The sequence below is a fragment of the Triturus cristatus genome, chromosome 2_2 (genome assembly GCF_964204655.1).
Source record: "Triturus cristatus chromosome 2_2, aTriCri1.1, whole genome shotgun sequence".
In the NCBI taxonomy this organism is placed as follows: domain Eukaryota; kingdom Metazoa; phylum Chordata; class Amphibia; order Caudata; family Salamandridae; genus Triturus; species Triturus cristatus.
In genome coordinates, this window is record NC_140582.1 from 271,812,206 (window position 1) to 271,839,869 (window position 27,664).

The window sequence follows — 27,664 nt, forward strand, 5'->3', positions numbered from 1 at the left end:
GGATGGTGTAGGGGTAACAATTTACTATTCTAACTCCAGGAAGGTGCAGCAGTAGGGAAAGTGTTGGATGGTGTTGGGGTGAAATTTACTATTCTAACTCCAGGAAGGTGCAGCAGTAGGGAAAGTGTTGGATGGTGTAGGGGTAACAATTTACTATTCTAACTCCAGGAAGGTGCATCAGTAGGGAAAGTGTTGGATGGTGTAGGGGTGCAATTTACTATTCTAACTCCAGGAAGGTGCATCAGTAGGGAAAGTGTTGGATGGTGTAGGGGTGCAATTTACTATTCTAACTCCAGGAAGGTGCATCAGTAGGGAAAGTGTTGGAGGGTGTAGGGGTGCAATTTACTATTCTAACTCCAGGAAGGTGCAGCAGTAGGGAATGTTTAGGATGGTGTAAATGTTATGTTTTAGGTAAATCATAAATTTATTCTGGCTAATTTTTGTGTCTTTTCTCCTCTTTTCAGATAATGTCTAGCCTGGGAGCTGCCAACTTTATTAAATCCAGGAAGGGCAAAAATTTGTTAAACCATGGTGGATACATATATAGTAAGGAAAGAATAAGTTTAACTAGAAATCATTGGAGGTGTGTGCAATACTACACTACCCATTGCAGTGGCAGAGCGGTTACTGTTGATAATTTGGTTGTGAAAACCACAGAACATAACCACTCTGCCTCTGCAATGGATGTAGAAATTAGAGAAACAATAAACGAGATGAAAGCTATTGCAAGCACCTCCAATGATTCCACAGGATCAATTTTAAGAGAGGTTGCACAGCATGTCCCCAGTCATGTTGCTAGTAACATGCCTATAATACCTAATTTGAGAAGAATTATTCAGAGACAAAAGCAGGCAAGTAACATTCAATTATCTACACCACATACTTTCTCTGACATTAGAATTCCTCATGATCTTTCTATTTCTTTTTCTGATGAACCTTTCCTTCTGCATGACAACGAAAACCCTCAGAAACGTATTTTAATTTTTAGTACCCCACGTAACCTTGCTAAGTTAGAAACTAGTGAAATTTGGATGATGGATGGGACGTTTAAAAGTACACCCCACCCTTTCACTCAAATTTACACTATACATGCTAAAATTAACAATAGTGTAATTCCCTTAGTTTATAGTTTGCTACCTGATAAGACTTCTGCAACATACACTGAACTTTTATCAGTGATTAAAAGTAAAACATCTTCAAGTCCTCGAAAAATAATTATTGATTTTGAATTGAGTATGATCAATGTGATCACTAAAACGTACACGGATACCCAAATTCAGGGATGTTTTTTCCATTTTTCGCAGGCATTTTGGCGTAAATTACAGAAAACATCCCTAGTTGCAGAATATTCTCGGGATAGCAAACTACAATTTGAACTAAAAAAATTAACTGCACTTTGTTTTGTTCCTCCCGATAGTGTGGACGAGTACTACACTGCAATTATAGAATCTGTTTATTATACGAGTAACGAAGAAAAATTGGCACCCATTCTAAATTATTTTGAGGACACATGGATTGGACACCTAAGCAGATCGGGTCGCAGGAGGAAGCCACGATTCCATGTGGAGTGGTGGAACTGCTACATGAGTTGTTTAGAGGGAGAAGCAAAAACAAACAATGCCATTGAGGGATGGCATAACTCCTTCAACCATACAATTGGTAAACCACATCCTAACTTCTACTCTTTTTTGGAAACTTTGAAGAAGGAGCAAAGTTTCCAAGAAATGAGAATAGCCCAAACACTCGCAGGTAGTCTAAACCCACGAGTAACAGTCAAAACAAGGGAAATGTCTGAGAGACTATTGGCAATTCTACAACAATTTTCGTTGTGTGTGGCTATAGACTACCTGGAAAATCTTTCTAACATTCTTTCTTTTTAAAATAATGTAATTACTTACTTTCCTGCTTTGCTTTAAATTTTACTAATTTTCAAATTACAATTGGCATACCAAGGTATTTTCTAAACATTTTTTCAAACAAACAAGTCGGGTTATTTTTTTTTTAAACAAATCTTCATTTCAAGCAAAAACTACCAATGTCTACAAATTTACTGTCCCATAGTATTTAAACTATTGTTCGACATCGGAACTCCATTAATTAAATTACCGAAAAAATCCAATTTAATTACCTTCAAAACTAATCTCCAAAAATGAAACATATGTATAATCTACAATTCAAACCATATTCCGAAATGCACTTTGCAGCTTAATCATCATTTTTAAAACTATCGTTATTTGTCAAAATTTGAAAGTACGCAACTTTTTTGCTGTTAGAAATGAAGATCGACATTACTTTTGTTACTTCCTAAATAAACAAATCAACTTTCTGAACAGTAACTTTTAATTTATTAACAGTTACATACTTTTTTAAACAAAATAAATAACTTTTAGCGACCCGACATAGGCATACATTAATGACATTAATGTGGACATGTTTAAAAACAATTAAGTAATCAATTAGTTTTCCCGCAACCTCCCCTTATTCTTTCCTCACTATATATGTATCCCTTTTAAAGGTTTATTCTACAATTACAAATGAAAATTTTTCCTACCTGGCCGCAGATCAGCTTCCTGCTGCTTCCTCCTCCGATGCTCTGCAAAATGGCGTATTACGTCGACGCTCACGTCATTACGTCATCGCGTGCATCTAAATTTAAAGCGGACTACTTTATTTAACTAACCTGTAAATAAATGTTTATAAATGTTAATAAAATATTTATATTTTGTTTCAAAAATGTTACTTACATTGCAAAATTCATTAAAAATATGGTTTATTTTTTCATGATTTTTTAATAAATAAAAAATGTGAAAACAAAAATTGATTCCTGTCATTATTTTTTAAATAGTTATTTAACTTTCAAATTTATAACTAATTTAATGTAAATTCACTAAATATGTTCCTTACCTCGACTCTATTGTCTTTTCCTTTCAAAACTTTCTCTTTCTTCACTTTCTGATCCTTCTTTTCTTGTTCCGCGGGTTGTATATTCTGATGCTGCCAAAATAAAAAAAGGACAAAGACACTCATAGACTACAATGGAAAAGCGTGGGAATTATTTTAAAAAAGTAAGTAATTATTATTATTTTTTTTGTTTTAAACTATTACTGTTTTTAAAATGCATTTTTTATTACTCTTTTAATATTTCAAATATTATTATATTTTTAATTATTTTTTTATAAATTTATCTAATTTTTATAATAAATAATCCAAAAGTACTCTTCCTTTTTTTAAAAACAATGTTCTCTATTTTTTGTACTTATAAATACTTTAGTATTTACATATCTTATTTCTTAAATTTTTGTTAGATACTGTAGTATTAATATTTTTAAAAAGTACTCACAAACTTTAAATAAATTAAATTTAAAATATGCTGTTTCTTATTTTGAAAAAACCAATGAACTAAATTAATTTAAGAAATACACTTTAATATTTTAAAAATACTCAACTATTAAAATTTATTTACTCACTCTTAATTTTTAGAAAAAATATATTAAATACTCTTTCAATTTAGAATAATTCTCAATTATTTATTTATCTTTAAAAATACTCACTATTCACTGTAATATGTATCAAATTAAATATAAAAACAATCATTCCATTTTCAGAAATACTCAAGTATTAATTTAACTATCCAACAAAACATTCCTAGTAAAGAAAATACTCAAGTATTAAGTATCAAGAATTCATATTTAAATACTCAAGTATTAATTTAACTATCCAACAAAACATTCCTACTAGACAAAATACTCAATTATAAATATTAAAATACTCAAGTATTAATTCAACTATCCAACAAAACATTTCTACTAGACAAAATACTAAAGTATTAATATTTTGATAAACAACTCACTTTATTTCAAATACAATTTTTTTAATAACAAATAATTTTACGATATATATTTAATTTAATTAAAATTCCAATATTAAAAAATGCGTTGTAATAGTATATGCGTTGTAAAAGTACTTACCATATAACATCTTGCGTTGTAAATGCATGCGTTGTAAATGCATGCGTTGTAATGGCATTTTCAAATAATGCGTTGTAAAGGTATATGCGTTGTAAAAGTACTTACCATATAATAGCATGCGTTGTAAAAGCATGCGTTGTAAAAGTTTTTGCGTTGTAAAAAATGCGTTGTAATAGCATAGCGTTGTAAAAGTTGCGTTGTAAAGGTGGTTCCCCATGATTTTATTATGCATCAGTGTAATGCACAGCTGGTAAAATGTGTAGAATGACAAACACAGAGGATGATGACCAGTCCCATTTCATGCACAGTACATGCTGTGATAAGATTAATAAAATGAATGTCAAATTCGATCTGACATTTGCAAATGAAATTTCCACACCTTATGCTATCCATAAAAAAACCTTAAACGGGGGAAACAAAAATAGCATTATTGATCATGTCTAGGCTATTTGGTTTTAGGTTTAAACCTATAATAAATGATACAACCCCACCGAAAGGAAAATAGCCATCACTGGTGTAATCATATAAACACTGAAAAAACACCTTTGCAACCACAACCTAAGTGCCATTCAAAGAAAGGAAAAGATGAGTGAAAGAGTCATTTTTATTTCGTCCTTAAGGGGCCAATACAATGTAACTTTGTTATACAAGGTAGTATCAAGAGAGACTGGGCTAACATTATTCTGTTTGAGTTTTGTTGTTTAGGGATGTCACTGAAACATTGTCTCTTCTTCCTTCTGCTTTTTTTAGGTTTGTGGTCTTTGGTCTAAAGATGCAGAGTTTAGTTGCATTTTTTTGGTCTTATTTAGTTATTTTATAAACTGTAGAGAATTGGGAAATATCAAAATCATATTTGAAATTTTGGCTACATTTGTCTTCACTCATAGGTGAAATGGCTGGATTAATTAGAATCTTTCCTAGTATGTAGCATCACATTTACCCACAGACAGAGAATGGGTGAAGTCCTTTGATACATCTGTCCCCCTTTCTAGTGAGTCAGTATTGATTGTAAGTGAATTGCCAAACAGCCCAGTTTTCAAACATTCAATGCAAGATGTAGTGACAGGTATGTATGAAACAAATGTTGTCACCAAGCATCTGAGATAGTGGTGAAAACAAGACACCAGGCGTTTGGTAAACATGGAACACAGTGTCACTTGGAATGCTGCTGAAAAAAGTTCCTACCAAGTTCAATTAGGATTGGAGTGATATTGTTTTTATTTGGAGTAATTCAGCTACGTATATGAACAAGTTGTATGATGGCCTGTCAAAATCGATACCTGAGCTGAAGTGCTTCCCTGTAAGAGATCTTTGTCACATGCTAGAGTGTATGCTGAAAGCATCTTTACAATCTTCAGAGTTAATGAAGAATGCTATTGACTTAGTAGTCCATTCTGGTGCAGTAAAAATGTATTTGGTCCTCATATACCCTGTGCACACACTACCTATACACATGCACTATCAGTGCAGAAAGCAAGCAATAATTAAAATTAAATTAAAATTCGATAAACACCGGAAAAACACTGTTTCTGTTGTTTTTAATGGCGCAAAAATGTATAACCACTGATAACCACTGTTTTTTAAGGTATTGAAAAAACTGAAAAAACCCCACCAGAATTTACCAAAAATAGAAACTGAAATCAGGAAAGCCTAATCATGTCCTATTATCTAACCATTGTGCTAGTCTTACTTTTAACTTTCTTACACACTCGATTTCTTTATGCAATTATTTTCCTTTGAGTTTGCAAATATCATCAGTACCATTTTTTGAACAAGGGTGTGAAGAAACTATCACACAGGTGGAGGGGATTGAATTAGCATGGCGTAATGGCTACACCCTGCGCTGGACACAGATTACCCCGGAAGGGTTTCTTAAACAACTGATAGGTAACAATATGGCAGCCTTTGAGCGGTGCCTAAATGACACCCTGTCCTGGCCCTCCTCTACGTTGATGAAGCTGTTTTTATTGCTCCCACCCCTCTGGCTCTACAGTCCCTGCTTTCAAACTCTGTTGAATACATGAAGGAACTCGGCCTCCAAGTTAACCAATCAAAAACCTTCATTGCGAAGTGCGGGAAGAACAGCATGAAATGTAGAGATCGAAAAATAAATGGCACAAATATTGGTTTAACTGATACCTTTTCTTACCTTGGGATCTTATTCGACAAGGATGTTTTATGGAATAAGGCCATTGCTAACAGAAAGTTGCAACTTAGCAAGGCCTGCATGGCCCTCAGAAGCTTTGCGATATGACTGGGTTCTAACCCACCTGAGATGATGATGGAGATTTACATAGCCAAATACCTAATTATAGCACTTTTGTGGGCGGGTATATGGGGATAAAAGATTTTTTTAGATATCTTCTTGCAACCCCCAAAAGTACATCAGTTTAAGTATGCCACAGTGAACTTGGTGCTCCATTTCTTACAGATTTAATTAAGTTACAGCCAACCCTACTTTGGGATAAAATCTGGACCTTAGAATATACAGACCTTAACCAAGCGATAATAGGAGATTGCCTCAAATCAAGGTCATATTCATGTGGCTGGCTTATGTCCAGTGGTTTTGTTGTGACATGGACCATCCCAAATACTTTGAGAAGCCTGAAATGATAGTTACTTTTAGTAGAAATACCCTTAAAAATGGAAGGTATGACACACCTGGAAAATCTTGAACTAATTATTGAAGAACCGAAACCCAGCGTTTAAAAAAATCAATTGATCTTAACTACTTTCAATTTGCAGCCTTATCTTAAAACTGTACTACATGCATGGCACAGGTTTGTTCGGACTCACTTAAGACTGGAGATATTTCACCAATTAACTTGTTTTCCCAATATGAATGATTGGTCCACAAATCTGAAAAATTGCCCCAGTGATGTTACGATGTCCCAGAACACTGTGCATGTGGTTCTTTTTTGCAAATTTTATAGTCAACTTAGGAAACGTTGTGTCCTTTCGATGATTAAACCACTATGCTTTCCACAATGTTGACCTGCATACTTATTTTTGCAATCATTGCCTACTCTAGAGGTCTGTTGTGGAATGTCATCTTTTCTATTGGCAGTTTTTTATGCTAGGAAGAATATGTCACCAGTCACCGTCTAGAACAGGGCATTAGGCGCATATACCCGAGTTGTATAGGCAATATGATTTACAAGATTAAGATAAATCTGCATTTTAATACCTGTGGTATATTCTTATGTAGTTTTTTTTAACATTGATTAATAAGGAAATTGTCTCATATGGCAGGCGGTATGAACATACATGGGTAGGAAATGTATTTAAAGAAATGTTCGGCCAAATTCGGTAGCTATAAGTTTTTTTATAAATTTAGCCTATGTCTATACTGTACTTTTTATGCATACAATTTTATTTTATGAAATAATTATTGATGTATGTTCTGTACAAATGATTTTATGGATGTCTATATGCTTCTGAAGAAAGCTAATGAAGTTAAGTTGAGTGTGTGTGAGTGTCTGTGTGCATCTGTAAGTGGGTGTGTGAGTGCATATGTGGGTATATGAGAGGGTATGTGAGTGTGTGCGTGGGTCTATGAATGGGTGTGTGAGTGTCTGAGTGTGTCTGTGAGTGGGTCTGTGAGTACCTGCATGGGTCTGTGAGTAGGCTTGTGAGTTCTTATGTGGGTCTGTAGGTGGGTGTGTGAGTGTCTGTGTGGGGCTGTGACTGCATGTGTGAGTGTCTGTGTAGGTCTGTGAGTAGGTGTGTGAGTATCTGAGTGGGTCTGTGAGTGGGTCAGTGAGTATATGCATGGGTCTGTGAGTTGGTGTGTGAGATCCTATGTGGGTCTGTGAATGGGTCTGAGTGTCTGCATGGTTTTGTGAGTGAGTGTGTGAATGCCTGCATAGGTCTGTGAGTGGGTACATGACTGCCTGTGCTGGTTCTAAAATGGGTGTGAGAGTTCCTGTCTGGGTGCCTGAGTGGGTCTGAAAGTGTTTTTTTTCTTTTTTCAAAGTGCATCAGGATTTCCGAATAAGGGATCTGCGGATTCCCAAAGTGGAGAAAAACAACAAAATTACTCAATTTTGTACATTCCAATAACACATCCTCTACCCTGACCCTTTTAATCTTTTTTCAGATAAATTTTAAGACTGCAGGACCATTCCCTGATACTTAAAATGGAAGCCACAATCTCCCAGTCAGGTTTTGGTCAGCAAATCATGGTCGTGCTGGTGGAGTGTGACTTTGCGGATCCACTGTGGAATGAGCCGCTTTTCACCAAATCACAAAAAGGTCTCTTTCTGGACCAAGAGATACCTCTCTGCCAAATTTGGTGTAATTCTGTTCAGTAGATCGGCTGTAGCTGTATTCAATATCACAATGGGAAATTGCATGGAAAACATGCATTTTTTGACCACCTTTTTCTCAACTTCCACTTGACAGATCACTCCGAAACTCTCCATGCAGAACTAGACATACCGTGCCAGTTTCTTTGGCACATTTTGTGATGATTCTTCAAACACTGTCAAAGTTGTAGGCAAGTCGAAAAACCTTTTCCTATGGAAAGTAGGGGCCTGATTTAAATCTTGACGGATATCCCATCTGCCAAAATATAAATCCTATAGGAATATAAATCGCATAGGATTCATATTTTTTGTGCAGACGGGATATCTGTCACCGTTGTGATATGGTAACCCGTTCGCGAAGATCTAAATCAGTTTCTTGGTCCTGACTATAAGTACCTACCGGCAACTGCCAGTAGGTTTTATATATATATATATTCACTGAAAAAAAACATAGGTTTCAGAGACGTTATAGTTAGAAATTAGCATTTAAAAAACCTTAGAAATTCACAGAAAAAAACATAGGTTTCAGGGGTGTTATAGTTAGCTGCCCATTTCACTCGTACAAAACCATAGAAATTCCTCCGTTATAGTTAGTTCTGCTAACTATAACTCACGCGCCTGCAATGCACTGCTGATGATGTCACATATTGCATCATTCATGACATGGTCAGTGACATCACTGATGACATCTCAAATGACATCACTGATGACATCACTGATGACATCATTCACTGAATGTGGTTTAGTTTGAAATTTAAATATGTATTATATATATACCAATCTGTATTGAAGATTGAGTGCATATATAACTGTCTGGATGGAGGATTTAGTAGCTGTCTGACTGTCTTTTTAAGTGAGTAATTAAAAGAGTCTCACTTAATACATGGATTAGTAACTAAACTATGTGAATGTGTGCAGCACTGTCTCTGTTGTTGTATAACATGCTGCCTCAGTTGGTCACTAACTACATGAGTATGTATATTAGTTATTGATTAGTTGGGTGAGTATTTGTATGGGACACTGAGTTTGTGTGTGGTTGGATGGGGTGTGTGTAACTCTATGCATAGATGTGTGAATGGTTGATTGACTAGGTGTATGGGTTTAAGAGTGCATGTGGAAACAGTTGTTTGGGTGACTGAGTGTATTTATTTGTGTGTTGGTGAGCGAATATATGTTTTAGTTGTACATCTTCAACAAAGTAAAAAAATAAAAGGCATTGTATGTGAGAGTTGGTGTATATAAATACGTTTGTGTAAGAGTCAGTGATTGTGAGAGTAAATATATGAATGAGTGTATAATTGTAAGGGTGCTTTTTTAACATATTAACGATGAGTTACTATGTGTTTGAATAAATGAGGTGTCGTTGGATAATTGTGTAAGTGAGTAAATTTAAGTGCGATACATTTTTTTCATGAGGGAGTAGGATGACTGCATAACCGACTAAGATGACTGCTGATGTGTCAATGTCTATATATGTGTATAAGTGCATTTGATAGTGTTCTATTAATTAATGACTGCATGTATAGATGATTCTGTTGTTGAATGGGTAGTTGTGTGTGTAGACTTAGGAATCAGTGAGTGGGTATGTAGTAACTGGTTTTGGTGTTTCAATGGTTTCAAATATGGTACTCTGTATTTTACAGTGAGTGATGAAAGGTTATACTAGTGTATGATGTGGTGTATCGGATTGTCAAGTGGATGATGTCATCAGTGATGTCATCAGTGATGTCACTGACCATGTCATGAATGATGCAATATGTGACATCATCAGCAGTGCATTGCGGGCGCGTGAGTTATAGTTAGCAGAACTAACTATAACGGAGGAATTTCTATGGTTTTGTACGAGTGAAATGGGCAGCTAACTATAACACCCCTGAAACCTATGTTTTTTTCTGTGAATTTCTAAGGTTTTTTAAATGCTACTTTCTAACTATAATGTCTCTGAAACCTATTTTTTTTCAGTGAATTTCAAAGGTTTTTTAAATGCTAACTTTTAAGTGTGATATTAGTTATATCTATTTTTTTGTACTGATTTTCTACAGTTTTTTAACTGTATATTTATAAATATTTTATTCATTAAATAACATTATATATTTTTTTGAAAATTGCAAAAAACATTTTTTAATTAAAACTGAAATATTGATTAATTTTCTTGTTTTCATTTTTTATTTTAATATATTTATATCATTTTCTTAAAAAAAAATTCCAATTTTTTTCGCAGTCGCGCACTCAAAGTGTACACATCACGGTGCGCGCATTCTAGCTGCCATTTTAGAAAAGTCATGAAGGATCTGCGTATGGTGTGCGACGGCTGCGCGTTTTTCAGTTACATCATATACATTTAATATCATGTGATATGCGCGATTGGTATGCGACCAGGCTGCGACTCCTGCTCCTGCTCCCGCGCATTCGCGACACATGCGCATTACGGTACAAGATGTTTGCGCGCTTGCGGGTCCCGTGTGACATCATATACGTGCTGGGGCACGCTGGGTTCCAAAATGATATGTATGTGTCTTTAATATACATATTAAGGCAAGAGATTATGTAAGATATTCATCAAAATAATATATTTGTACTTATAAGAAACTTATATTATTATTAAATATATTTTCGCGAAGTCGGGTGCGTGCGTCGTGAGTGCAGAAAACCAGGTCAGCGGAGCTGCTGTAGAGCCAGAGAACTAGGTCAGCAGAGCTGCTCTAGAGCCTAAGAACTAGGTCAGCAGAGCTGCTCTAGAGTCAGAGAACCAGGTCAGCAGAGCTGCTGTAGAGCCAGAGAAAACAGGTCAGCAGAGTTGCTTTAGAGGGAGAGAACCAGGTCAGCAGAGCTGCTTTAGAGCCAGAGAACCAGGCCAGCAGAGCTGCTTTAGAGCCAGAGAACCAGGTTAGCAGAGCTGCTTTAGAGCCAGAGAACCAGGTTAGCAAAGCTACTCTAGAGCCAGAGAACCAAATCAGCAGAGCTGCTTTAGAGCCATAGAACCAGGTCAGCAGAGCTGCTTTAGAGCCAGAGAACCAGGTCAGTAGAGCTGCTCTAGAGCCTAAGAACCAGGTCAACAGAGCTGCTCTAGAGCCAGAGAACCAGGTCAGCAGAGCTGCTGCAGAGCCAGAGAAACCAGGTCAGTAGAGCTGCTTTAGAGGGAGAGAACCATGTCAGCAGAGCTTCTATAGAGCCAGAGAACCATGTCAGCAGAACTGCTTCAGAGCCATAGAACTGGGTCAACGGAGCTGCTTTAGAGCCAGAGAACCAGGTCTGCAGAGCTGTTGTAGAGCCAGAGAACTAGATCAGCAGAGCTGCTCTGTAGCATAAGAACTAGGTTAGCAGAGCTGCTCTAGAGCCAGATAACCAGGTCAGCAGACCTGCTGTAGAGCCAGAGAAACCAGGTCAGCAGAGCTGCTTTAGAGAGAGAGAACCAGGTCAGCAGAGCTGCTTTAGAGCCAGAGAACCAGGTCAGCAAAGCTGCTCTAGCTGACACTGACTGACTGACACTGACTGACTGACACTGACTGACACTGACTGACACTGATTGACTGACACTGACAGACTGACTGACACTGACTGACTGACATTGACTGACACTGACTGACTACTCTCTACTACTCTACTACTGACTCTCTACTACTGATTGACTGACACTGACTGACTGACACTGATTGACTGACACTGAAAGACTGACTGACACTGACTGACTGACATTGACTGACACTGACTGACTACTCTCTACTACTCTACTACTGACTCTCTACTACTCTCTACTACTCTCTCTCTACTACTCACTCTCTACTACTCCTGCTCTACTACTCTCTACTACTCAATCTCTACTACGCAACTACTCTCTACTACTCACTCTCTATTACTCACTCTCAACTACTCACTCTCTACTACTCTACTACTCACTCTCTACTACTCACTCGCTACTACTCTCTACTACTCACTCTCTACTACTCACTCTCTACTACTCACGCTCTACTACTCTCTACTACTCACTCTCTACTACTCTCTACTATTCACTCTCTACTACTCACTCTCTACTACTCACTTTACTACTTTCTACTACTCTCTACCACTCACTCTCTACTACTCTACTACTCACTCTCTACTACTCTCTACTACTCACTCGCTACTACTCTCTACTACTCACTCTCTCCTACACTCTCTACTACTCTCTACTACTACTCTCTACTATTCACTCTCTACTTCTCACTCTCTACTACTCTCTACTACTCACTCTACTACTCTCTGCTGCTCTCTAGCACTCACTCTCTACTACTCTACTACTCTCTCTCTACTAGTCACTCTCTACTACTCTCTCTCTACTTCTCTCTACTACTCACTCTCTACTACTCACTCTACTACTCTCTACTACTCACTTTCTACTACTCTCTCTCTACTACTCACTCTTTACTATTCACTCCCTACTACTCACTCTCTACTACTCACTCTCTACTACTCTCTACTACTCACTCTCTACTACTCTACTACTCTCTACTACTCGCTCTACTACTCACTCTCTACTATTCTCTACTACTCACTCTACTACTCTCTCCTACTCTCTACCACTCACTCTCTACTACTCTACTACTCACTCTCTACTACTCTCTCTCTACTACTCACTCTCTACTACTCACTCTACTACTCTCTACTACTCACTCTGTACTACTCTCTACTACTCACTCTATACTACTCACTCTCTACTACTCACTCTCTACTACTCTCTACTGCTCACTGTCCACTACTGATTCTCGACTACTCGCTCTCAACTACTCTCTGCTACTCACTCTACTACTCACTCTCTACTACTCTACTACTTTCTCTACTTCTCACTCTCTACTACTCTCTCTACTACTCACTCTCTACTACTCACTCTCTACTACACACTCTCTACTACTTGCTCTCTACTACTCACTCTCTACTACTCACTCTCTACTACTCTCTACTACTCACTCTCTACTACTCTCTACTACTCACTCTCTACTACTCTCTGCTACTCGCTCTCTACTACTCTCTAGTACTCACTCTAATACTCACTCTCTACTACTCTATACTACTCACTCTCTACTACTCCACTACTCTCTACTACTCACTCTCTACTACTCACGCTCTACTACTCTACTACTCTCTACTACTCTCTCTCTACTACTCACACTCTACTACTCACTCTCTACTACTCTCTACTACTCACTCTCTACTACTCTCTACTACTCACTCTCTACTACTCTCTCTACCATTCTCTACTACTCACTCTCTACTAATCTATACTACTCACTCTCTACTACTCTATCTCTACTACTCTCTACTACTCACTCTGCTACTCACTCTCTACTACTCTCTACTACTCACTCTCTACTACTCACTCTCTACTACTCTCTACTACTGACTCTCTACTACTCTCTACTACTTTCTACTGCTCACTCTACTACTCACTCTCTACTACTCTCTACTACTCACTCTCTAATACTCACTCTCTACTACTCACTCTCTACTACTCACTCTACTACTCTCTACTACTCACTCTCTGATACTTTCTCTACTACTCTCTACTACTCTCTACTACGCACTCTCTACTCTCTATTACTCGCTCTCTACTCTCTACCTCTCTACCACTCTCTCTACTACTCTCTACCTCTCTACCTCTCTACCTCTACACCTCTACACCTCTACCTATACACCTCTACCTCTCTACCTCTCTGTACATGCACACATATGCACATATATATATGCATATATATGCATATGCATTTATATATATGTATGTGTATATTATCTACTGGTGGTCGCCAGTAGATAGTTATAGTTAGGACCGTGTTTCCATAGGAAAACTCAAAATTCTATTTTGAATAACTTTGGCGCCGGTTGACGAATCTTCGCAAAATTTTCAAAACTAATGGGGAGCTCCGCTCAGCTCCTACCCTGAAAGTCTCGGGGGGATTCGTCAAGCGGGGGCCGAGAAAAAAGGGGGTCCCAAAACGCGTTTTCCCCATGCATTTTCCCATAGGACTTTTAGTCGAAGGTACAGCCCGAACGGCCCGAACAGAATTACTTGAAATTTGGCAGAGAGGTAGTCCTCAGGTCAGGGATGTGCCTTTTGCATATATGGAGTCAATCTGTTCAGTACTTCCAGAGAAAATTGCAGTATAAAGCACATACATATCTATAGCCGCGCACCGTGCGTGCACCGTGCGCGCACCCTAACGTGCGCGAGCGTAATTCTCATTGGTTGTTACATGTCAGTCAACGTTCGAATTGGTCGAAATCAGGAAGTGTCGGCTGCCATTTTGTTTGTTTTCAGTGCGAGAGTGGAAAAGGAAGGTGGCGAACGGGAAAAGGGGGCAGGGTAGAGAGTTCCTGACCCCCTAGCCTTTGTCAGGGGGTCCCTGAAGGACCCCGATGGCAAAATAAAACATTGATTTTTTTTTTTTTTAAATCGAAAAACCATTAAAAAAAAAAAAAAGAATTAATACGTAGTTTATTGAAAAATAAATATATTAAAAAAATTATAATACATACATAACTTAGCATTCACTGAAAAAACCATAGGTTTCACACACGTTATAGTTAGGAATTAACAACTAGAGCGCTTACTGTCTTCATTATGACAAAAGTATGGCACACCTGAAGCCATCTTGATTGGAATAAACTGGTAACACTTAAAACATTTAATTTAAAAAGGAACACAATGAGGGGGTTCATTTTGCCATAGAAATTATGATTAATGCTGAAGAAAGAAAATGAGGGCACAGTTTGAGTGACTTCTCAAATCCTCTTCTATTTCATTAAAAAATTCTGACATGCAGACTGAAACATGCACTTTTAATACCAGGAGCAGACTTCCATGGTGAAAAGTAGTTTTACTACAGTGATCTAATGAGCAACTAGAGTGCTAACTTTCAGAATTTATGGCAAATGTGTGACATATCTGAATACCTTCATGATGGAATCAAAGTAAAAAACTGAAAGCATTTCCTACTGAGGAGACTGCAGTACATGAGGAAATTAGGAAACTTCATAACAAATAAATCTCCCAAGATGGCCACCAGAGACGAAAGAGCCCAAATGTAGCCCAAAATCACCCAGATGTAGCCCAAATATAGCCCAATGACAGAAGTGTGCAAAACACTTATTATTTTGTGTTTTTGCAGTGTTATATAGTGCAGACTTGTCAGGTATTGGAGTGCTTTACATGAGCATTGGTTACATCACACAAGAACAAATTCATTTTGGTTGTAGACATGGGGAGACTAAGTGATTTGACCAGAATCACAGAATGTCGAGCTGAAGCAGAAACTCCAACCTGGTTCTCAGTTGCAAAGTCTGCAGTTCTGGAAGTAACACCACATCCTCTCCCCTAAGTGCAACATTTAATCAAGTGGTCAACTGGATAAAAAAACATAAAGATAACAAATAATTTAAAAGTGCTTTGTCGCTTTTTGAAAACTCAGAAAATATGTCCTTATTTTAGTCTTTTAGAGCACTAACCATAATTTTGATGCCAATAAGACCCTCTCATATATGTAATTTCTAAAGGAAATGCTCTAGGTATTACAGTTTTGATTACATCAAGATGACGTCAGGCGTTCCACACTTTTGTAATAAATATAGAATGTTAGCAATCTAGTTGTTCATTAGGATACTGTTGAGAGGCAGAGGCCAGGGGCACGGACTCTGAAAATTGAAGGCAGGTAGGAGGGTGCAAAGGCAACAATTTAACCACACTGAGCAGGCAGGAAGGGCCGTGGCAGCACAACAGACTATGGAGGGCAGTGGAAAGGGGGGCAGGGGCAACAAACCAACAATACAGGACTTGCAAGAGAGGCTGTGGCAATGTAATAGACCATTGTGGGCAGAAGGAAGAGGCAATGGTAGTACAACCATACATGCCAACAGACCCGATTCAGCCAGGAAACGTCCAATGTTTTTAAGCTCAAATGGGCTTTATTTGATTAGTCTCCTGTCTACAATCTCCTCTTTTTCAATGTAACTCAAAGGGGAAAATCAATACCCCAGTTTTTTTTCAAAATCTCCCTCTTACCAAGTTCAAAATGTTCGCAAGTATGGTACATTGGATCATGGAAGGAAATGGGGTAGGGACATGGACTTGGATAACAGAGGACAGGAGGGACATGGAGAGGTGCACCAAACTGACCCTGCAGGGTAGGCATCAGGGTTTGCAGCAGCACAATACACCACACAGGGCATGCGGGACGGGAGTGCAGCACAACAATCCATAGAAAGCAAGAGAGAGGGGACAGGACCATGCACATGGACAACAGAGAACAGAGGGGCAAGAGGCAATGGTAGCTAGCTGACCATAATGGACAGACAGGAGAGAAAGCTGCAGCATAACAGACCATAAAGGGCAGGAGGGACGGATCAGGGGCATTACAATGGAACAGACAAGCCAGGAGGGAGGGAGTAGGGGTCTGCACATGTAAACAGAGGGCTGGGGGCAAGGGGGCAGGGCAGGAGCAGCAAGATAGCCATGGAGGTCAGGCAGGATGGGCACTAGAAGCAAGACACACCATGAAGAGCAACAGTGAGACTGTGATGGCATACACACAGACCATGGAGGGAAGGTGGGAGGGGGTCAGGGGCAGCTAACTGACCACACAGGGAAGGTGGGAGGGGCCATGGCAGCACAGAAGACCATGCATGGCAAGTGGGAGGGTTAGTGGCAGCACAATGGCTATGATGGGCAAGAAGGAGGGTGCAGGGGCATGCACAAAGGACGATGGAGGATAGAAGGGAGGGTCAGGACCTGTGCACAGACAAGAAAGTTCAGGGGAAGGGGCCTCACAACAGACCGCACGGGGCAGGCAGGAGGAGCAGTTGCAGCACAACAGACCAGGGAGGGCAGAAGGGTGTGGCAGTACAATGGACCATGTAGGACAGGAGGAAGAGGATAGGGGCATGGCATGTGGACAGGCAGGGTGGAGGTGGCAGGGCAGGTTACAGTCATCTGACAATGCTAGGCAGGTGGGAGGGGAGTGGCAGCTCAACAGAACACTCAGAGTAGATAGGAGTGGCAGGTCCATGGAACATGGTGGGCAAAAAGGAGGTCAATGATTGGGCATAGAATTGGGCAATGGAGGGCAGGAGGAGTGGACTGGTACATCATACTAAATTGAGGGCAGTGGCAGCACATCAGACCATGCATGGCAGGAGGGAGGAGGCTAGTCCATGGATTCACACAACAGAGGATAGGGAGGAGGGGGATGGGGCAGCAAGCTAACTGTTCAGAGAAGGCGGGCATTAGGAACTTTATTGTTTTTAAAACGTGTGTCTGTGCGAACTACTTAAAATATGAACAAGTATGCAGCATAATCTCACTTTTATTCAGGAAGAAGAGGACGTTTGTGACTGTGACTCCGGGCTCACTTGGCAGAAACACCCCCTGACCCTCCACCCCCTATCGCAAAATGTAATGCCCGTGAAAAGGGTAGGTGAACACAGTGTTATATAGAATATAGTCCTGAGAGCACGATTGAAAATGAAAACTAGATATAGTGTATGGTATAAACTATGCACCAAAAAGTGTGATATAAGATGAACCGGGCGTGAAATATAATATGCAATACATTGTGCGCAATGACAGATTCATTGGAGAGCGCGAGATAGCACAGGCACTAGCGCGTGCTATGCGATATGCGCCTTGGAGTGTAATATGCACAGGGCAGTGTTGTGTAACCTAACTAGTCTCTAAAGTTGTAATATAAAATATGTGCTGGGGAGTGTAACGTTGCATATGCACTGTGACAAAGATATGGATCGCAGATTGTAATATGTATGGCATAGCACTGTGCGTTGTAACATAGGCATCGAGGAAGGCACGTTAGATGGGGCAATATAACCTGTGCGAAGACAAGTGTGGCATGACATATTCACGGGGTGGTGTTACAGTGCACATGGGCTAGAGAGGGTAATAGCATATGCACTAGCTGGTGGAATACAACACAGAGGTGTGTGGCACTCGGCAGGCAATGGTGGGTGTAACACAGCATTGGGCTCTGCCAGGAGCGCGCTGTGACTCTCAAGTGATGTTCGTCCCCTTTCCAGAGAGTAAAATAAAAAGTATTACACATCCGGCAGTGGATGTGTGTTTTATTAACCGTGAGGGGGCTTTCTTGCATAGTTTTGGTCGAATTTTTGTTGAATCCCCTTTGAATGGCTTGGTGTGCATGTGTATTAAATGTGCCCGTCAATAGCTACCCATGTTTGTATAAATAAACGACAAGGGTGTCTACCGGGATTAGGCACGGTAGGGCATCAGACATGTCAGAGCTTCACTAGTGGTGTAAATACATTCCACGTGGATTCATTGTATGCATAGTCGCCTTTTACTGAATATCACGCAAATCGTCATGGTGATAGGTACGTACGGTTTGTCCAGCATGTCCTAGGTGTGTCTATAAATATATATTTTTTTAAAATAATAAAAAACAGTGGCCGGCCCTGGGGATTGGGGTCAAAAAAATATAATTAGGAGACAGGCCCTGGGGGATGGGGTCATCAGGGCCAATAAATTAGAATAAGAAGGGGAACGACACAGCCCCCCTTCTTAAAAAATTTAAATAAATAAAAGACTGGCATCGTGCCGGAGGCCACGCCCCCTCCTTGCAGCACTCTGCAAACGCGCCCCCTGGCGAGTTGTAAGTTGGGGAATTAATTCCTCTTCAATACTTAGGGTTCCTGAGGGCCAACTAGCCCAACAGGCATCTCCAGTATGTGCCAGGGAGCTGCGCTGCAGACAGGTGTTCTGAGGCCAAGCCCCTTTTTACACCTCTCTGCAACGCAGCTCTGTGGCGCTTACTGGAGGTACCTAGTGGTCTAGTTTGACCCTAGGGACCCTTAGGATTCAAGGGGACTTAATCTCTCAATTTAGAACAGCCACAGGGTGTGTTTACACAGTGGTGAAGGGAGGGGACGGGGCCTGAGGTGACGTGTGCAAACACGCACTATGGCACGTATTAAATTGGGGATATAATTTCCCTTCAATACTGAGGGCCCCTGGGGGCTAACTAGCCCACCAAGTGCTTCCAGTAAGCGCCACTGAGCTGCATTGCAGAGAGGTGGTCCAGGCCGTGCCACTTTTTACACCTCTTTGCAACGCAGCTCTGTGGCACTTACTGGAGGTACCTAGTGTGCTAGTTGGACCCTAGGGACCCTCAGGATTCAAATGAACTTAATCTCCCAACTAAAAACGGACACAGGGTGTGTTTACATAGTGGTGAAGAGAGGGGACGGGGCCTGAGTTAACGTGTGCAAAAACGCCCTGTGGCCTGTTTTAAGAGGAAGTTTTAATCCCCCTGCCCTATTATATACTAGGGGCTTACAGAGGAGGTCATGCTAATCACAGGGGGACCCCAACGCATAATGTTCCCTAGTGTATGTAGGTGTTTTCACTGTATTCTAAGTGTCTTTTAACATAGCACTGGCTCTAGGACTGGTTAGTCAGACTCAGTTACCACCAGTATCCGTCTGAAAAAGTTGAGGGTACAGGATGATTTTGCAACAAGGATTCTTTCTGCTCTTCTTTTTGTTCTTTCTGCACGTTATCCTTCTTCCTGCACTTTTCTTCGTCTTTGAGGACTTCTGTTGCTTCTTTCTGCACTTCTTTTGTTTCTTTCTGTGCATGTTTTCTTCTTTCTTCACATGTCCTATCTCTGTAGGCATAGTTAGAAATTAGCATTTAAAAAAACCTTTGAAATTCACAGAAAAAACCATAGGTTTCAGGCACATTATAGTTAGGAATTAGCATTTAAAGAACCTCACAAATTCACTGAAAAAACCATAGGTTTCAGGGGTGTTATAGTTAGCTGGACTTTTCACTTGTACAAAACCATTGAAATTCCCTCGTTATAGTTAGTTCAGCTAACTATAACTCACGCGCCCACAATGCACTGCTGATGACATCACATATTACATCACTCATGACATGGTCAGTCATCAGTCATGTCATGAGTGATGTCACTGACCATGTCATGAGTGATGTAATATGTGACGTCATCAGCAGTGCATTGCGGGCGCGCGAGTTATAGTTAACTGAACTAACTATAATGGGGGAATTTCAATGGTTTTGTACAAGTGAAAAGTCCAGATCACTATAACACCCCTGAAACCTATGGCTTTTTCAGTGAATATATATTTTGAATTTAATTTGAATTTAAAAGCATTTATTAAGCGCACTTTTACCAAGCGGTTTCATGGCGCTTTAAGTGATGCAGTGGTCGTCAGCAGCGGAAGGCTAGGCAGTGTAAGCTCGCACAAATAGAAAGGTTTTGAGATCCTTCCGAAACTGTGCATAGGAGAGCGATGTGCGAAGGGCAGCAGGGAGGGAATTCCAAAAAGCTGGGGCAAGAACAGCGAACTTCGCTCCACCAGACTTCTGTTTCTTGAAGCGGGGAGTGGCCAAGAGAGCCATATGGGTGGAGAGAAGTTCTCGGCCAGGGAGATAGGGCTTAATAGCGGAGCATATGAACTCAGGGGCGGTGCCCGACCTAGCCTGAAAGGTGAGGCAGCCAAGTTTAAAAAGGGCGCGTTCTCTCACCGGAAGCCAATGTAGTGCTTTGAGCAGTGGAGTGGCCCGATGATATCTAGGTAGGCCATGAATCAGGCGGGCAGCCTGATTCTGTATCAACTGTAAGCGGTGAATCGCATAAGCAGGAGCCCCATTATAGATAATGTTGCCATAGTCAATGCGCGATAGTACGAAGGCTAACACAATGATCTTTAAAGCAGAAAAAGAAAAGAAACGGGAGACTTTCCTAATTGTTCTGAGGGAAAAAAAGAAAGAGGAAACCACTGACCCAACTTGTGAGTGGACAGAAAGTTGTGAGTTCAGGAGAATCCCAAGAGTTTTGACTTTAGGTACGGGAAGAGGGGGGACACCAAGTGACAGAGGCCAGCAGGAAGGAGACCACGGACTGCAACCACCTCCGGTCAAGACCAACTCGGTCTTGTCCGGATTGAGTTTGAGGTGGTTGCAGTTCATCCAATCCTGAATGAATGTCATAACTGTCTGGACGTTAAGAGCAGATGAGGAAGAATGGGAAAGGTTGAAGATATATATATATATATATATCTCCAAACACACAAATGTCTTCGCAAGAATGCCACACACCAGAGGTAAGTTTTCGTTGCTTTAATGTATGTATATATATATATATATATATATATATATATATATATATCACGTTGTATCCGTTGAAGAATCTCTTGTTTGCTTTTCTCCAAAGTAACAGACACAAACTGGTGCTTAGAAGATCTTTATTCCACCGTCACCATAATGCGTTTCAGCTCCGTAGAGCCTTGATCACATGACGTGGTAGCTACCAATCGTATCTTAAATACCAAAATACACAACAATTACGAAAAGTCACCTGGTCATGGACATAGAAGAAAAACGTCATTGTATATTTTAAAACAATGTAAAACCGTTTATATACTTTCACATTTTGACGTTTGTTAAAAAATATATCGCAATTGGTGATACATTAATGTTTGTTCTATTTTGTCTGTTGGGGTAAGTTCATGGTAAAATACCTCATATTGCTTGCCAAAATCCTGTATATCGGGTTGAATCCCTATACCAATAAAACCTCATAGACCAACATGTTTTTTCGAATTGTGTTGTGCAAAGTATATGCTGTGCAAAACCGTGCTTAAAGTGCATAATATAAATAGAAAAAGTGCCAAGTGCTAAGTGCAATGAGAGTTCTGGGCATAAGTGCAAAAACAAATGACATCTAAAATCTCTTTGGTTTGATCAGACATATTGTAATAATTTCTATCTCAGTATATGTTGACTTAGTTTGCAATTTATCACATCTAGTTTAGAGTGTGGTTACAAAATTAGGGTTCAAATGTAAACACTCAAAAGACTCTAAAATCTCTAAAACATATAATCAGGAGTGGGCGATCTTACTGGGGATGTTAAAGTGCCCTGTGCAGATTCCAACATGGTAGGTACACAAATAATCAAACGCCATTGTATATCATCATATCTATAAATATATAAATACATAAATATCTAAATATATAAAAATAATATTAAAATCCGTACAATTAACATATATACAATTAAATGCCTGTACATCTATCCTGATGGAATTTTGTGTGCTCACTGATTAATGTGGTTTACAGATTTTAAACGTTAACTGTGGTATTCTTTTTGATTGGTTTTTAACTTAAACATGTATGAAGATCTTCTGTGATGTTCAACCCTGATGGTACCTTTGAGTCTAATTGGAGTATGTACCTTGTTTCAAGTTTTCTCAGTTTGGTGACCCTGTCACCCCCCCGTCTACTGGGCGGTACGGAATCTATAACAAAATATTTGAGGGCTGTGTTATCGGAGTTATGCTTGTCTTTGAAGTGACGTGCCACAGGGTATGTATTGTCCTGATTTGTTATAGCACGTAGATGAAGGATACGTTTATGTACCTGTAGCACAGTACTGCCAACATATTGTAAATCACAGGTACATTGCAACACATACACAGCAAACTCCGTTTTGCATGTTAACAGTTTGTCTATTTTAAACTCTCTATCACTGAAGGGGGTATTATACGTGTTTTTGTTGATACCATGTGTACATGCCTTGCATGTTTTGCATTTGTAAAAACCCTTTTTCATTTGTAACCAATTACTTCTCTCAAGGATTTCAGGATTTGTTTTAACAATTTTATCCTTGGTTGATGGTGCTCTACTGTAGGTGATGGGGACTTTATCAGGGACAAGAGGACCAATTACAGGATCACATTGTACCATCGCCCAATTTTTGTGGATAATTTTCTTAATTTCTTTGTGTTGATTGTTAAATTTCAGAATCATGCGATAGTCACCTGCCCCTTGTGTCCCTATGTTTTTCTCTGCTCTAGTTTCTTTGGGTTTTAAGATTTAATTCCTACTTTTTTCACATGATCTTTTGATCGCTCTATCAATTATTATTTCTTGGTACCCTCTCTGTAGAAATCTCATTTTGCTTTCTTTCTGGGCTTTCTTTAACTCATTGTCATTACTGCATATCCTTCGTAGTCTTAACATTTCCCCATAGGGTATGCTGTTCACCAGGTGTTTTGGATGCATGCTACTTGCTTGTAGTGTTGAGTTGCCAGCCGTATGTTTCCTAAATAATTTGGTTTGAATTTTGTAGTTTTCAACATATACCTGGGTGTCTAAGAATTCTACAGAGTTAGAGCTTATCGTGGCCGTAAATTTGAGATTAATGTCATTGGCGTTGAGGCTATTTACAAAGTCTTCAGCTTCCCTTTCTGTACCCTGCCAGATCACAAACAGGTCATCTATGTACCGTTGCCACATTTTTACATTATTTGACATGCTGTGTTTGTGTACGTCCATGAGAACCAGTTCCTCCCACTTGCCCATATGTAGGCATGCATAACTAGGAGAGAAACTGGCTCCAATGGCGACTCCTCTTACCTGTCGGTATAGCTGACTATTGAACATGAATATGTTGTTGTATAGGCAAAATGTAATCATATCTATTAGCATCTTACTGTGACATTTCATGGCAACAGATCTTCTAGATAGGTAATGTCTAATAGCTGTTATTCCATCTAAATGTTCAATACACGTATATAGTGAGGTTACATCCAATGTCATTAACAAATAGTTGTCTTGCCACTCAAATTCGGAAATTTGTCTTAAAAATGGCTTGTATCACGAACATAACTGGGTAGGTTTCGAACAAAATCCTGAAGAAAAAAGTCAATATATCTGGTAGTATGTTCCAATAAACCGTCCATAGCCGAAATAATAGGTCTACCAGGGGGATTGTCTCGGTTTTTATGTATTTTAGGGGTGAAGTAAATTAGAGGTGTAATCGGATGCTCATTTCTCAAATATTTATATTCCTCTCCTGTAATTAGATTATCTTGTTTCCACCCAGATAATTTCGCATAGTACTCTTTATATGAACTAGACAGTTTTGCTTGATTGCTGTGTTCATAACATAATCTGTCGTTTAGTTGACTGTATGCTTCTTTCTCATAAAGATTTCTAGGCCGTAGAACTATGTTGCCACCTTTGTCGCTTCGTCATTATCTTTCAATTTCTTGATTAAATTGCGATATTGCTGGTCTTTATTGTTGGTAACCCTTCTTTTACTGACAATATTTTTATTCAGCTTTTTTATATCTGCTATTGTAAATCCGTGAAACAAGTCTATTGCATCTCTAATCATGATAGGGTTGAAGGTAGATTTAGTTCTAAATGGCGTAGATACAATGTCTCTTACATTCTCAATTGGCCTGATATTCAGTTCAGAATCGTTTGCCAAATCACTGACATTTTCATTCCACAATTCCTCCATTGTTCGTAGTAGTTCTTGATCAGCCTGTATATATATATATATATATGTATATATATATATATATATATATATATAGATAGATATAGTCACTGAAAAAACCATAGGTTAGAGGCACGTTATAGTTAGAAATCAGCATTTAAAAAAACCTTAGAAAGTCACTGAAAAAACCATAGGTTTCAGGGACGTTATAGTTAGTTGGACATTTCTCTCATACAAAACCATAGAAATTCCCCCGTTATAGTTACTTCACCTAACTCTAACTCACGCCCCCGCAATGCACTGCAAATGACATCACATATTACATCATTCATGACATGGTCAGTGACATCACTGATGATATCTCAAATGACATCACTGATTACATCATCCACGTGATGATCTGATGCACCTCCTCACACTCTAATATAACCTTTGATATACCCACTGTAAAATACAGACTACCATATTCAAAACCATTGACCCACCAATACCAGTTACTACGTATGCACTCACTGATTTCTAGATCTACACACACATCCACTCATTCGCCCATACAATCACTCATACATGCAGTCACTCATCAATACAATACTATCATAAGCACTCATACACCTATACAGACACTCATACACCAGCACTCATCCAGAGTTACTCACACACCTAGTCAGTCATGTAAAGAATTAATCACACTTCCATTTACTGAGCTATACAGTTATACAAACAACACTTCTCTTATATAAACAGAAACTAATGCATACTTACTCTCTTATACAAGCACTGATAGAAGTAGACACTCATCCATACAGCCACTCTCACAATCACTGACTCTCACGTATAGTTATTTATATACTTCAACTCTCACTTACACTGCCTTTTACATATGTAGTTACTTTGACATGTACCATTGCCATTGAGACATCCATTCACTCACCAACACACCCATACACACACTCACCCACCCATGCAGCTGTTTTCACATGCACTCTTGAAACCATTCACACATTGAATCAAACACTCAAACATTTATGCACAGAGTCACACACCTCCCACCCACCCACACACAAACCCAGGCATCCATATAAATACTCAGGCAACTAATTGATAACCCATGTAGACACTCATGTAGCTACTGACCAACCCATGCAGCAACTTATAGAACAACAGAAAGACTGATACAGTCATTCACACAGTTTAGTCACTAACCCATGCATTCAGTAAGACATGTTTAATCACTCACTTAAACAGTCAGTCACACACCTACTAAATCCTCCATTCAGACAATTATACACCCACCCATTCTTCAATAAACCTTGGCATATATATAATACATATTTAAACTTTAAAGAAACACACAGTTACTGGATGATGTCATCAGTGATGTCATTTTAGATGTCATTAGTGATGTCATTGACCATGTCATGAATGATGTAAAATGTGACGTCATCAGCAGTGGATTGCGGGGGCGCCATTTATAGTTAGGTGAACTAACTATAACGGGGGAATTTCTACGGTTGTGTACGAGAGAAATGTCCACCTAAATATAACGTCCCTGAAACCTATGGTTTTTTCAGTGAATTACTAATGTTTTTAAATGCTAATTTCTAACTATAACGTGCCTGAAACCTATGTTTTTTCAGTGAATTTCAATGTTTTTTTAAATGCTAATTTCGAATTATAATGTTCATTAAACCTATGGTTTTTTCTGTCATTTTGAATTTTTTTGGGGTGATATTTTGTTTTTTTAATATCCTAAAAATAGTTTTTGTAATTTTTTTTGTTTGTTATTAAAATAATATAATGTCTTCTGTTTCCTTAAATAATAATATATATATATATTTTTTGGGGGGAGATAAAAAGTGGAGTCGCGCATGCATCAAGTTTCCTATCTCGGGGGCTGTCGTGAAGGATAAGCGTTTCAGCCAGCCCACTCCGCTTACGCTTACAGGGAGGGAACTACAACGCTACATGTCCCAGGTCTTCCCTCTAGTGATCTGCTGATCACAGGTCTAGTTGTCAGCATGCCACATCCACTCCCTCACGGCTGGTTTACACCCACACCACACCCATGCAGCACAGGCGTCATCGGACATGTGACCCTGCCAATAAAAAGAGCCTTGCGCATGTGCTCGATGCCATTTCCACTCTCTATCTGGGTGTATCCGTGTGCTTATTATGTTGGTGGCAGCCGAGGTACTTTGGCCGACGTGGGCCTCTCGCAACGTGGCGATAATTTGAGTTGCACAGAGTTGGTGGCAGCCAAATCACTTTGCCGGACACTGGCCTCCTGCCACGTGGCGATGACTTGAGGTCCAAAGAGTTAGTGGCACCAGAGCTGAGCTGGTGTACAGCCAGCGATGATGCGTAGGCCTCCATTCATCATCCTGGCAATCAAGACCCAATTTGAATTGTGAGCTCAGCTGGACCGCATGTATGCCAACGGCAGCTGGCTGTACAGATATGACTCCTCGGTGAGGTGTACCAGGATGCACTGGGGGCCTGTGCCGTGGAATCCAGCGATGGTTGAGGAGGTTGCTCCGGCATGTGGTGTGTCCTCTTGGAGACACGTCGGTGGCGGCAAGTGAGCATTGAGGTCTGGACTGGGTGCGCAGGGTCGGGCAGTCATCGCTGGGTGGCGGACTGGTCTGGGGATTAGGGCTGGGATGCTCGCGAAAGATGTAGGAATCATGCACACTGCCAGAGAAGTTTAAGACAACATTAGTGTACAGGCCCTGGTGGTCCAGTTTTGCCTGCACATTGTTGGAATGTGTGTGGTTTCTGTTACTGTGATTGTGTGCAGTGTTGGTAGGGGGCACAAATAGTACATGTATGCAGTCAGTTGCCCCCAACACATGCAGGAAGCCTGCTATGGCGTGGTTCCCTTGCTTGGTCTCCAGGTGTTCCTGCACAGTGTGGGTGAAGTGAACATGCAGGTGTATCAAGCTGAAATGAACCGTGACGCTTCCAGGTATGATAAAGCCTGCATAATGAGACCGTAACAGAGGTCTGTGTGGTTGTAACGTTCATTTTCTTTCCTACGAAGGTTATGACCACACAAACTTCTGTTACGGTCATTTTGTGCA